Genomic DNA, 14518 nt, shown 5'->3' on the forward strand with positions numbered 1-14518 from the left:
TGCTTCTCATGGTCCCAGGGTGTGAGATAATGAGCGGTGTACATGCAAGGACGATCCAGGGGAAACTCTTCTCAGAAGAAAGCTGATTTTTACCTAAAGCAAGAAAATGGAGAAAGCGTTGTGTTAATAGGTTATGAAGGTGGAGAGAATTTTCAGTAGTGAACAAGAATTCCACACATTAAGGGAGGCTGGGCTTAGGAGACAGGACCAGCTTCCTGGCACTATAATCTGTGCAGTGGGACAGGGATCTACTTCTAAGAAAGCCCTGCACTAGTGTGAATGTTCTGATGTCCTGCCTTGAGATTCGTAATGATTTTTAAACAAGTGACCCCACATTTGCATTTTACATTGGTCCCCGCAAATTACGTAGCCAGTCCTATTTGGAAGAAGTGGAGAAATGGGAGTGTGGGTGAAGCAAGTAGTGCCAGCCTTCCAGGGGGTAAAGTATAGGAGAGATTAAAAGCAGGAGGTTGTGTTTTGAGGGGAGACCCAGGATGGTGGGAGAAGGGGGGTGTGGCTACAAGGTTTCAATAACATCTAGGTTCCCTCTCCTTAGGGCAGGCTAGCTGAGACCTGGGCGGGAGCGGCAGACGGCAGTCTCATCAACCTCCTCTAGGTCTATGTTGTGTATTAGTTTGCTAGAGTTTTTGCTAACGAATTACCACATTTTGTGACTTGAGCCAGCATAATCTTACTCTCTCACCATTCTGGAAACCAGAAGTTCAGAATCCAGTGGCTTTTGGTGGCTATAGGGAATCTTTGGCGTTCCCTGCTTTGTGACTGCATAACTCCAATCTTCGCCTCCGACTTCACAGATCCTCTGTGTTTCTTCCCTACTGTCTGTATTCTCCGCTCCTTACAAGGACACTTTTTGGATCAAGCTCCACTGGGTTAATCCAGGATGAGCTCATCTGGAGCTCCTTACCTTAATAACATCTTTAAAGAGCCATTTTCCAAGTAAGGTTACATTCACAGATAACCGAGGTTAGGACTTTGGCATACCCTTCCGGAGACCAGCATTCAGTCCACTACAGCGAGCTTGGCCGGGGCCATGGGAATAGCCGGGATGGATGACGCAGGCAGCTGATAGCTTTTCAGGTCTGTTTGGCAAACCAGGAAATTTATAATACAGTGAAGCTTACCAGTGTTTCTAAAGCTTTCCAGCCATGAAATTGAATACATACGAAATCCAGAGATTAGCCCTGCCCAGAGAGATTTTACATCCCTAGCCAGAGCTGTCTGTCCTTGGGGACAAATAGAGACAGAATGAGGAGTTGTGTACCTGGGATTGTGCCAAGCCTGCTTACAGGGAACTGATGAAATGAGATTCCCCACTCTTCTTCACAGTCTCCTTCCAGAGGAAATACGTGCTTCCCTGATACGAAAGGATAGCTTACCGGTTGACCACGTTTCATGCCTCCCCATAAATATGAGCTTCAGAAGGGCTGGAGGAGTGACCTGGTGCCTCTGTGGTGGAGACCTAGCTGGCCTGTCACGCCATGCCTTGTAGAGGACAATCTTGACCCTCAGAGGAGAGAAAGAAAGGTTGAGACTGTGTTACTGTGCTAACTATGCTGTTATTTATTCTCCTCCTCTCGCTGGCAGGAGCAGTTGAGCAGCCAGAGCCAAATGAAACGTGCTTTGAAAAGCATCACACTCACTGGGCTTTTCTCCCTTCTGCTCATGACAGAAGAGAAACCATAAATTCCATCCAGTGTTCTCTAAGTGTTGACCATGAGAGGGTCCCAGGTTGTGGCCGTGGGGCAGCAGCATGACTGCAGTAAGGTTCGGATCCTGTTGGAGGAATATCCCGCCACCTGGGAAGCCCAGAGGAGCGTCCCACTTTGGGCAGCCTCTAAGGAAGTCACCCTGAGATCAAGCATGAGTGGTGCACCGACTGGTGGCAGAAGGGGGTTGAGCCTGAGCTGCTCGCTGGTGTCCTGATCCTGTCGTGTGACAGAAATGATCCCACAGCCCTACATCCACCAAGGGAGAGGCTGGGCAATGTAAAGAATGGGGCACAGTCGACTTTTAGAAGATCAGAGGCTGAGTCTGAGCGGCAGAGGAATATTTACAAGTATTCCAAATTATCAGTGTACTCAGGCATCTCTTCTGTTCCTGGTCAGTGGGCTAGCGTTTCGTAGAGTAGCAGTGAATATGAAGAGAACGCTGAGAACAGAAGTCTTGGGTTCTAATCCCAGGTGGAAATGCCACTGATGGTGTGAAATACCAGTAAAGGCAGTTTTCTCTGAAAGGGAGGTATAGGTCTAAAGGATGGCCTTGCTCTTAAATTCTCTAAGTCTCTGAATTTGCTTCTTTATTAAATTCAAAGTTCTCAGCCCCAAGTTTAAAATACTTTACCCACCCTCCTCTATCTCACTTCAGTTCTTATTTTCAAGTCAATACAAATCCTGTTTTCCAGAAAAGCTAATCGACTTGCCACTCTGTGTGATTTCCACATCACAACATTCATAATTGGTTCAAGAGGATGTGGTTTCTTATTGTCTCTCTCTCTCTCTTTTTTTTTTTTTTACTATCTTCCACTCTTAAGCAATATCACTTAATTTCTTCAAACTCCTGTTCACAAATAATCTATTTATGGAGACCTATTGATAAATTTTTTTTACCCCTGATCAACTCATTCAGACATGCTGAATTGCTGTCTGAATTTCATAACCTTTCTTTCATGTGTTTGAGGAGTATGCTGCTGCTGCTGCTGCTAAGTCGCTTCAGTTGTGTCTGACTCTGTGCGACCCCATAGACGGCAGCCCACCAGGCTCCTCTGTCCATGGGATTTTCCAGGCAAGAGTACTGGAGTGGGGTGCCATTGTCTTCTCCATTTGAGGAGTATAGCAATTTTAAATTGAAATAAAATATTCTCTTTCATTTTTGTCAGGTCCTTAAAACCTTTTCATATGTACTAATCATCCTAGTTATACCATAAGTTTCTTAGCATGAGGCTTTTGTATTCTCTAAGAGTACTTTCTAATTTCTTCCAATAAATAATATAATTCTGATTGCTTTAGGATCAGTTTTAAAAATTGCTGGCTATTTGGCAATGGCGCAGTGTTAACAAGGTGCTTGGCCCAGGGTTCACATTCAGTAACTATTTTTGCAAGAATATATAGGTAAGTTCTCATCTTTCTTCTCAACCACAGTTACATAATTGTACACAAAACACCAGCCAGTCTCCCTCCTTTGTTCAATATAACACTTGGCAAAAGAATAAAAAGAAGCTAAAGAAATATGAAATTAACAAAGATATCTTTATGATTCAACAGTATGTGGTAATTTATTTGCCCAAATAAACTTAATTTATAACAACATATGTAAGAGATATGAAATATATATAAGAAGTATATAGTAAATACATTTTAATATACGTTTATATACATTGCTTCCATGTACAGATTTATAAGGGCTTCCCAGATGGTGCTAGAGATAAAGAAGTGAAGTTGCTCAGTCGTGTGCAACTCTTTGCGATCCCATGTACTGTAGCCTAGCAGGCTTCTCCATATGTGGCATTTTGCAGGCAAGAGAGTACTGGAGTGGGTTGCCATTTCCTTCTCCAGGGGATCTTCCCGACCTGGTGATGGAACCCAGGTCTCCCGTGTTGCAGGCAGACGGATGCTTTACCCTCTAAGCCATCAAGGAAGTTCCTGTGATAAAGAACCTGTTTGCTAATGCATGAGACATAAGAGACATGGGTTTGATCCGTGGGGCAGGAAGATTCCCCTGGAGAAGGGCATGGCAATCCACTCCAGTATTCTTGCCTGGAGAATCCCATGGACAGAGGAGTCTGGTGGGCTACAATTCATAGGGTTGCAAGGAGTTGGACACATGCACTTACAGATTCATAAGATCAGAGATGTGTGCTGTAAGATTAGATGATCATCATAATTTAAAAATTAACTCATAACTTCTAACATAAGGAATCTCAGTGTCTCTAAAATTTTCTCTTAGTATATTAGAAAATATATATTTTATCAGAACTCCAGTAACATTTTCATAACAACAGTGGAAACAGTGTCAGACTTTATTTTGGGGGGCTCCAAAATCACTGCAGATGGTGACTGCAGCCATGAAATTAAAAGACACTTACTCCTTGGAAGGAAAGTTATGATCAACCTAGATAGCATATTCAAAAGCAGAGACATTACTTTGCCAACAAAGGTCTGTCTAGTCAAGGCTGTGGTTTTTCCAGTAGTCATGTATAGATGTGATACTTGGACTGTGAAGAAAGCTGAGTGTGGAAGAATTGATGGTTTTGAACTGTGGTGTTGGAGAAGACTCTTGAGAGTCCCTTGGACTGCAAGGAGATCCAACCAGTCCATTCTGAAGGAGATCAGCCCTGGGATTTCTTTGGAAGGAATGATGCTAAAGCTGAAACTCCAGTACTTTGGCCACCTCATGCGAAGAGCTAACTCATTGGAAAAGACTCTGATGCTGGGAGGGATTGGGGGCAGGAGGAAAAGGGGACAGAGGATGAGATGGCTGGATGGCATCACCCTCGATGGACATGAGTTTGGGTGAACTCCGGGAGTTGGTGATGGACAAGGAGGCCTGGCGTGCTGCGATTCATGGGGTCGCAAAGAGTCGGAAAAGACTGAGCGACTGAACTGAACTGAACTGAATTGTATTATTCATAGTAGATATTTATTGTGATCCTGGATTACTCAGTAACTATGAATAAATATAATTCATGCTAAGTTGTCTTATAAAATAAGTTGGTTCTTCTTTGATTTAGGGCAAACTCTAACATCACTGAGAATTTAGGGTGGGTGGAATCTTATATAAAAAGAAGCTTCTGAGGTATTCCTGGGGTATTTGAACTTGAAAACTAACCTCTTAGAAGTTTCCGTGAGAACTGAGAATTTAAACTTAACCCAATTGGGACACTTTTGGGGGGTAATTTTCCTTATACTGTTCAGGAGTTAGAAAAGCTGTAAAAATTAACAATAGCCCATAAATCTAAGGCCAATCCCAAGAAAAATATATATTCCTTAATTTAAAATATCTTAAGAGTTGAAATATAATCTTTGGCATTATCAGTTCACTGGGTTTCTTGAACTAGATGCTTTAGCCCTGATTCTGTTTATTAGATACAGTGCCAGATAAAATGTTAAAATAAGTAAAGCCTATCCCCTTTCTGCAACTTTCCTTCCTTTCCAGCCATTTGGTTCTCTTATGAGCCGTGAGTAGATTTTCTAACACCCTGACCCTCTCCATAACTTCTCGTACAGCACTCTTGGAGGTCAGCATTTGGGGAGTAGGGCAGAGTAACTGACATTGTGGAAGAGATTTTTAGGAAGATAATAATGTCTCTAGGTTAGATTTTAAGCACCATTCTGATGTCTAGGAGGGGACATCTTCCTCTAAAAATCAGGCTTTACCATTATCAACTAATGGATAGGCATAAGATGAATCCTTTTTTGCAGTTTTTATTAATAAAAAAGGAAGGGAGAGATTTGGAAAGAAAGGAGTGACTGCAATCAATCACCTTAAAGATGTATCAGATAAAACCCCTGCTTTTCTGCTTCCAGTCTACTTAATAAAGATTCCTTTCCTTAAGTAAAAAGGAAGACTTTGATATATAAATCTGGGTTGACAAATTTTTTCCCCCAATAGTTTAAAGGAGTTACTGTGCTTTGTCCTATGTACAAAATAAGTCTCTTGCGCTATGTTTTTAAGATTTTCTCTTTACCAGTGATTTTAAGTAATTTTATTATGATGTCTATGGTATAGTTTCTTTCCTGTTTTGTGCACTTGAGCCCCATTGCGTGGGATGATTTGGGAGAATGGCATTGAAACATGTATAATATCATATGTGAAACGAGTTGCCAGTCCAGGTTCAATGCACGATACTGGATGCTTAGGGATGGTGCACTGGGACGACCCAGAGGGATGGTATAGGGAGGGAGGAGGGAGGAGGGTCCAGGATGGGGAACACGTGTATACCTGTGGCGGATTCATGTTGATATATGGCAAAACCAATACAATATTGTAAAGTTAAAAAATAAAATAAAAATTTTAAAAAAAGATAAAAAAGCCCCATTGCATTTCTTGGGTTGGAGACATTACATCCATTTCTTCAAATAGCCCTTCTTGAGGATTCCGGCTCATAAGCAGATTAACTCACATGCTCCGTCTGCTTAAAGTTGTCCCACAGATCATTGGTGTTCATTTGGTTTTGGGCTTTTTCCTCTCTGTGTTTGTTTGAATAATTCTGTTATTGTGTCTTCAAGCTCACTGATTTGTTTTGTTCTGTAGTGTTTAATTTGTTAATTCTATACAATGTCTGTTTCATCTCAGATATTAGATTTTTCATCTCGGTGTGATCTCAGTTTTTTCATGTCTTCCATGTCTCTACATAATATGCTCAATCCTTCCTGTACTTTCATAAGCACGTGGGATATAGCTACAATGCATTGTGTAACATCAGTTCAGTTCAGTTCAGTCTCTCAGTCGTGTCCGACTCTTTGCAACCCCATGAATTGCAGCACGCCAGGCCTCCCTGTCCATCACCATCTCCCTGAGTTCACTCAAACTCACATCCATCGAGTTGGTGGTGCCATCCAGCCATCTCATCCTCTGTCGCTCCCTTTTCCTCCTGCCCCCAATCCCTCCCAGCATCAGAGTAATTAATTCCCATCTGTCAGTTTTTGATTGTTTCTATTGATTGCTTTTTCTTTTCACCGTCAGTCATATGTCCATGCATCTGTGCATACCTGGTAATTTTTAACTGGATGCCAGATATTATGATTTTGCCTTATTGAATGGGTGATGGATATTTTTGTGTTCCTATTCATATTCTTGAACTTTAGTTAGGTTACTTGGAGAGTTTATCCTTTTGAGGCTTCCCATTAAGTTTTATGAGGTAGGATTAAAAAGAAACCATTAGACTAGGACTGTATTATGCTCCACTACTGAAGTAATAACTTTTGGGGTCTACCTAATGTCTGTTGAATTATGACGAAAAACCCCATGCTTAGGAACACAAACTACTCTCAGCTCTGTGTGAGCGTTGGCAATTGGTCTTTGTACTTTGCAGTTGGTTCTTGTTTCCCTACATGAGTAAACTGATTTGTACCCAGCTGAAGACTTGAGGGGACATTCTGGAGATTTCAGGAGCTTTCTCTGTGAAGTTCTGTCTGCACAGACTTTGCCCTACAACTTCTAGGTGTCCTGGCTCCCTAGATGGTCAGTTCCATTTCCTCAGCTCCAAGAGATGACCAGACTCGGCATGAGTGCCCCTCCCTGCACCACCGCCTGGAGTCTCTCTGCAGACTGAGCTGAGGGAATCATAGTGCTTACCTTATCTGTTTCCTCTTTCTCAGGGATCACCATCCTTTGGTGCCTGTTATTCATTATCTGAAAAACCTTGTCCCGTGCACTTCATCTGCTCTTATAGTTGTTTCAGGAAGGAGAGTAAATGTGGTCCCTGTTAACTCCATCCAAACTAGACGCGGAAGTCCATTTAGTAATTTGTTTTTGCTTTTTAGCTTCAGTTGTTTTGTTTTTCACATAAATCCTTTTCCAAAAAGCATGTAGTAATAGTTCACTGCACACCATGCACTTTTAATAAATGTTCTGGATTGAATGAAATAAATCTTAAAGAGGAGCAGAAGCAAGATGACTAAGGGAACATCCTCGTTTGGGACATGTCGGAGTGAAACCACTGTGCTGCTGCTGTGGCTCTAAGACCTACCACCTTCGGAAGTCAACTTGTGGCAAATGTGGCTACCCTGCTAAGTGTAAGAGAAAGTGTAACCGGAGTGCTAAAGCTAAAAGACAGAATACCACTGGGACTGATTGAATGGGGCACCTAAAAATTGTATACCGCAGATTTAGGCATGGATTCCATGAAGGAACAACACCTAAACCCAAGAGGGCAGCTGTTGCAGCATCCAGTTCGTCTTAAGAATTTCAACGAATAAATGTGCAATAAATATTCTGGATTTTTAAATATTTAAAAAAAGAAAAAGGGGAAATTCTGTCCACCTACATTTTGCTCAGAGGAGGCTTTTCTGGAGAATTTAGTGGAGGAGGACACAATTCTGAGATAACCAGTTCTATTCTCTACTCTGTTCCTGATGACTTCTGTGGCCTTAACTTTTTATGCCAAAATTTTCATATAAAAGAGTAATGAATGTTGGCCTTCCTGTCTAAAATTAAGAAAAGTGTTTTTTTTGTGTGTGTGTTAAAGTCAAACAAGGATAGTCTTAATTAGGATTATATTGAAATTCTTTCTATAAAGCCTTTGAAGTACTTTTAACAAATTGTGAATGTTGTCTGTCTGTAAATTATTTATTATTAATAGAGGAACTGATTCCAAGTCATACTCCAGATATCACCTGATAGTCACCATTAATAGCAACACTGAGGCTATGTCTCAAGGGGAACAAATAAAAAATTATTTCTCAGGTAAACGGTAATATTATTCTCAGCTTTTACATTAACTTAATGATTTAATGGGTCCTTACTAATAAATGTTCCCATTTTTCCACAAGCATTTTGGCAGTTATTTATAAATTGCTTATACAAATATCTGCTTCATTTCAAAAGAAAATTAAAAACATATAAACTTACATTCAACTCTTTTCCAGCCCTTCCCCTGGTTCATGTCATGCCATCTAGGGCATCCAGATAAAATTAAATAGCACAGATACAGGAAAGAATTCTGTATATACCCCAAAATCAATGTGCACAAATCTGTAAACATGGTTGGCTTGATATATTAGAAGATTTAGATTCATTCCAGCAAACAAATTCAGTAAAGGGATGATTTATAGCCAAAAATATTATCCTGGCACTCTATACCTTTGCCATCAATACTTCGTGCCTGTGAAAGTTCATGAGAGAAAGTGACCTCCAAACATTCTTATATTTCAAATCCAAACATTCTTAGGTTTCAGATAAAAAATATTGACCTTGCATGACCTTAAATATCAGAATTATGTACCTCACTGTTGTGGTAGATTCCCAGAATTCATACCATCAGTGAACTTGTTAGACATGTAAGATCTCAGACCCCACCTTGACCTACTAAGTTACAATGTGCATTTAACAAAGAGTCCCAAGCCATTCCTAAACACATTAGATTTTAATAAGCACTTCTGTTTATCACCTTGCATCTTTAAGCTCAGTCGTTCAACCCGAGGTTTTACTGTAGATAAACTGCCCTTCTCTTGCTCTGAGACATCGTATCTTTTGTCATTGTACAACAATCTGAATCCTAGTGCTGAAGTGAATCTGACTTCTGTGATAACAAATGGAACTTATCTGTAAAGTTTCCGGTGAGTGAGTGAGGTTCTGTGGAAAGCCATTCTTTCCTGAGAATGTGTTTCAGATCTCTTGATTCTGAAATGTGAGACACTGTATATGACTATACAATATTAAAATTGTGACTCCTTCATGATTCTTTCAATGATTAGAATTTTCCAAAATTTACTTAAGCCCCTAACTTAAAATAGGTTTTTATTGTTCTGATGGAAAGGTTGGATATAGTTGTTCAAAACCCCAGTCATTATAGTAGAAATTTAGATGAAGAAAGGATGCCAGAAATTAGTTAGTTTTCCTGTTTTAGACCACCCCTTCTTGCTTTTAAGGGAAATAATTTGTGATAAAAATTTATGTTATTTATCCTTGGTTTAACTGATATCCTGTAAGCTTCCAAAGAGAATTTATTATTTGAGAAGACTTCTCTGTAAAATAAAGCTGCTGCTGCTGCTGCTGCTGCTAAGTCGCCTCAGTCGTGTCCGACTCTGTGCGACCCCATAGACAGCAGCCCAACAGGCTCCCCCGTCCCTGGGATTCTCCAGGCAAGAACACTGGAGTGGGTTGCCATTTCCTTCTCCAAAATAAAGCTAGATTTGTGTAAAAATGTGTGTGCTTAGTCGCTCAGTCATGTCGGACTCTTTGCAGTTCCATAGATTGTAGTCCACTAGGCTCCCTGTCTGTGGGATTCTCCAGGCAAGAATACTGGAGTGGGTAGCCATTCCCTTCTCCAGGAGATGTCCCCAACCCAGAGATCAAACCCAGGTCCCCTGCATTGCAGGTGGATTCTTTACCATCTGAGCCACCAGGGAAGCCCAAAAAATGTGTAAAGGGACTGAAATAAACATATCAACCACTTTACCGTGTTTACTGAGATTAAACATTAAATTTGGTTTTTCACCTCTTGGAAGTTAAAATAAAAAATTTAAATGAAACAAACTATAAAGCAGGTTAGCTTTTGCAACCCCGTGTATAGAATCCTGGTTGGGGATATTACAGTTGTGTCCAACTCTTGCGACCCCATGGACTATAGCCCGCCAGGTTCCTCTGTCCATGGAATTCTCCAGGCAAGAACACTGGAGTGGGTTGCCATTTCCTTCTCCAGGGGTATAGAATCCTTGTTGGGGATATTAATAACAATATAGTTCATTTTGCTTTTTAAAACCTTTATATAGATGATCAATTTTGAACCAAACTTTTATCTGAAAGGTTACATTTCTTCAGTTAAATGAAAGATGCTTAAATTTAGTTCAATGTCGTTCTATTGGATAAAGTCTAATAGTATGCGCTGAAGAACTGATGCTTTTGAACTGTGGTGTTGGAGAAGACTCTTGAGAGTCCCTTGGACTGCAAGGAGATCCAACCAGTCCATTCTGAAGGAGATCAGCCCTGGGATTTCTTTGGAAGGAATGATGCTAAAGCTGAAACTCCAGTCCTTTGGCCACCTCATGCGAAGAGTTGACTTGGAAAAGACTCTGATGCTGGGAGGGATTGGGGGCAGGAGGAGAAGGGGACGACAGAGGATGAGATGGCTGAATGGCATCACTGACTCGATGGACGTGAGTCTGAGTGAACTCCGGGAGTTGGTGATGGACAGGGAGGCCTGGCGTGCTGCAATTCATGGGGTCGCAAAGAGTCGGACACGACTGAGCGACTGAACTGAACTGAACTGACTGATCTACACCTCATTGGCTAAATCCCGAATAAATGAAACTGGTAGGAACAAAGGTAGGGTTTAATTTTTTACAACATAAAATTTTAAAACTTTGACTTCCTAATGTTTGATAAAGTTAGATCTACCTGGTCAAAACCTTCTGGTTATCATGAAATAACTGGTATTATGAGAGTAAAGTGCTTTTGCTCGATAAAAATATTTAGTTCTTCCCTAGATGAAGCCATTTTGAGAACCAATAGTTTTCTTGTACACTTACTTGTGTTGACTTACTTTATGACAGTGTTGGTATGAAGACTAGAGAAAGAATACAGAATTCTCGACTTGGATTTCAACTACCGTCTTGACAATTATTTTCAATACTTTTTAATTTACAGACAGTTACTTTACAAAGAATGCTGAAGAGACAGTTTTTGTTTCTAGTAAAAGAAGCAGGGGAAATCAGTCTATCAATGCAAAAAAGTAGAGTATATACGTCAATCCTAATCTCCCAATTTGTCCCATCCCCATCCCTGGCTGTGTCCACATGCTCATTCTCTACATCTGCATCTCTATTCCTGCCCTGGAACTAGGTTCATCTGTACCTTTTTTCTAGATTCCACATACATGCATTAGTATATGAGCCTTGTTTTACTCTTTCTGACTTATTTCACTCTGCATAACAGATTTTAGGTTCATCCTCATCTCTACAAATGGCACAGTTTTGTTCCTTTTATGGCTGAGTAATATTCCATTGTACATAGGTACCACATTTTCTTTATCCATTTATCCAATCCATTTTTTTTTATTAAAGTAAAGCTCCTGATAGATATAGCCATGAGGGGAAAGGGCAGTACTAAAGGAGGCACATAGCTATGGAATGGTTTACCACCAGCAGATCCTCTTCATGATTTTACCCACTTCAGTCTGTTTTCTCCCCCAGCCCTCGTCCACACTTCTCATCTGTGAGCAGAGGACAGCCCTTATGGCAGAACAGTGAGTGATCATCATGTCCCACTGTCACCTCAATGACACTTTCTGTCTCTCCCTTCATTTCTCCTTGGTCCAGCTAAACCAAGAAAAAGGTGTGATTGTTCTACTCTTACCCAAAGCCCAAAAGGCTAACCTTGAGGATTAAACTATCATATCTTTTGTGCCTGTCTTCATCCAGCTAACTAAAGAGCTAGATGATCTACACTTTGTTTTGTAGGACACTGATAAAAGGCTATCATTTTACTGTCTGCCTACATTTCTAAACTTCCATTGGAAAAGGAAAATGTAACTCTTCTCTAGCTTACTGAGCCCTGCTAAGCTAAGTGCTTCTGTATTCGTCACTCCACTAAAACAATCTGTGAGGTATGCAGTGTTACTGGCTTTAACAAAAGAGTAAATTGAGGTATAGATAGGTTAAATAAAACTTACCCAAGATCTTACAGTGATCTTGGGAGTGGAAGCAGCAGAATCAGGTTTCAAAACGTAGGTGTGACTAAGCACTAAGCCTATGATCTTAACCTCTACACTACATAAACTTCCCACAAACAAAGCTCACAAAGCATCACTGTGAATCACTTTGATGTAAGATATCTATTCATGAAGCTCTTTCTGAATAAGGCTTCATTTTAAGACATGTTTGCTAGTAGTAGGCTCAGAGCTCAGAAAGCTAAATATTTTAATTAGACACCACTTGTCTTTACCAATAACTTAACATTTTTATATACTTCACTGTTTCTTCTTAATTATTAATATATGTCTAAATACCCCCTCTTTTCTCCTGCTATTGATTTTTACACATTTCTTCTGATTTTCACTGATCTCAAAACATACATAATGATTAAGAGTAGAAACAACAAAAGATTTTTCAGAATAGTCAAAGCTTGGAAATTCTGATCTTTGTTTCAGAGAATAGTGAATATTTGAGGATCACTTACCTAGAGTTGAAAAAATTGGTTTCTTATTATTAACTATTTGTTGACAAAAGCATGCTCAGTGGCTCAGTGTAGCCATCTTCTTTCATTACGGCTCCTTTACTCTTTATAATTTTCTTTCCTATAATCATTAAATATCAATATCTTATTTATGTTATCTCTTTCATAGAACTCGAGCTGGCCTGGAATGACAACCGCTTCTGCATATTCTGTATTCTTTCTTAGCCCCTAGTGTAAAGGAATGTCAGAACAGAGGCACATTAAGGTTTTATTGGATAATACTGCTATTAAAAATCTTTTTTCACATTACATGAAAAAAACTCATGAATATATCCTGTGTTTTACAGATTTTAAGGACTTCCAAGGTGGCACTAGTGGTATAGAACCTGTTTGCCAATGCAGTGAAAGTAAGAGACGAGGGTTCAATCCCTGGAGGAGGGTATGGCAACCTACTGCAGTATTATTGCCTAGAGAATCTTATGGACAGAGGAGCCTAGTGGGCTATATTCCATAGGGTTGCAAAGAGTCAGACATGACTGAAGCAACCTAGCACACAAATTTTAAACTTGGAGATGAAATCAAGATAACGATTAAGCTGCCTTCTACTTTTAGTCTCATCTTCTCCATAGATAACTGTGTCTATCAAAAATTTAACATTTATTTCCCACCCTTTGTTAATGCTGTATGTCAAATGGATCCAGTATAGCTATACATATTATTTTTCATGTGTCTATGTGTTTTATATACTGTAGATATTCTTCAGCTTTCATTTTTTCTTGTACAACGTCTTAGAATTCTGTTGTTATAACCAAACATAGATATCAATACGTTGTCGTTCAGTCTCTAAGTCTTATCTGACTCTTTAAGACCCCACTGACTGTAGCCTGCCAAGCTCCTCTGTCCATAGGGTTTTCAGGCAAGAATACTAGAGTATATTACCATTTCCTTCTCTAGGGGATCTTCTCAGATCAGGGATCGAACCCACATCTCCTGCATTGGCAGGTAGATTCTTTACCCCTGAAACACCTGGAAGGCCCCAGACATAGGTATGGCTTGTTCTTTTTAACTGTCGCATAATATTTAATAAAATAAAAATATCAAGAGTCATTTAACCACTCACCATATAGAAAACATTTGACTTCTTTTCAGGATTTTATTATTATTAAGATAAATGAAATAAACATTTGCTTTTGTATATCTTATATACGTGTATCTTATATAAGTACTGAGTATATATATGCATATATATATGTATCTTATATACATACTGAGAAGTAGAATTTCTGGGTTATGGCATATGTCTTACTGTAAGAGATATTTCCATAGTAGGAAGTTATATTATGGTCAGTCTAGGTTCAGGTATAGAAGTAAGAACCTCCTCAATCCTGGGGTCAAAAGTTGTAAAGAGTCTATCAATTTAACAGCAGTTGTATTATTACAATGGAAAACATATTGAGAATCAAAGGAAATGGATACTGACTCCCCTCTGCATCTAATTATAATTATACAGCCTTTCCAGACTTCAATTTCCTCAACTACAGTGTTACAATGGGATAGGGCTAGATGATTTATTTCTTAGGAATGTTCCAGACCTACATGGCATTTTTCTGGTCTTCATTTATTCATTCATTCAGTAAGCATAAACAAGGCATATATAAGAATCTAC

General features: G+C 39.7%; 1 pseudogene; it reads left to right on the top strand.

Moving 5' to 3' along the window:
* Positions 1-1923: 1923 nt before the first annotated feature.
* On the top strand, positions 1924-10131 carry LOC107132761 (large ribosomal subunit protein eL37-like; annotated as a pseudogene).
* The last annotated feature ends 4387 nt before the right edge of the window (positions 10132-14518 follow it).

The sequence above is a fragment of the Bos taurus genome, chromosome 9, assembly GCF_002263795.3.
Source record: "Bos taurus isolate L1 Dominette 01449 registration number 42190680 breed Hereford chromosome 9, ARS-UCD2.0, whole genome shotgun sequence".
In the NCBI taxonomy this organism is placed as follows: Eukaryota; Metazoa; Chordata; class Mammalia; order Artiodactyla; family Bovidae; genus Bos; species Bos taurus.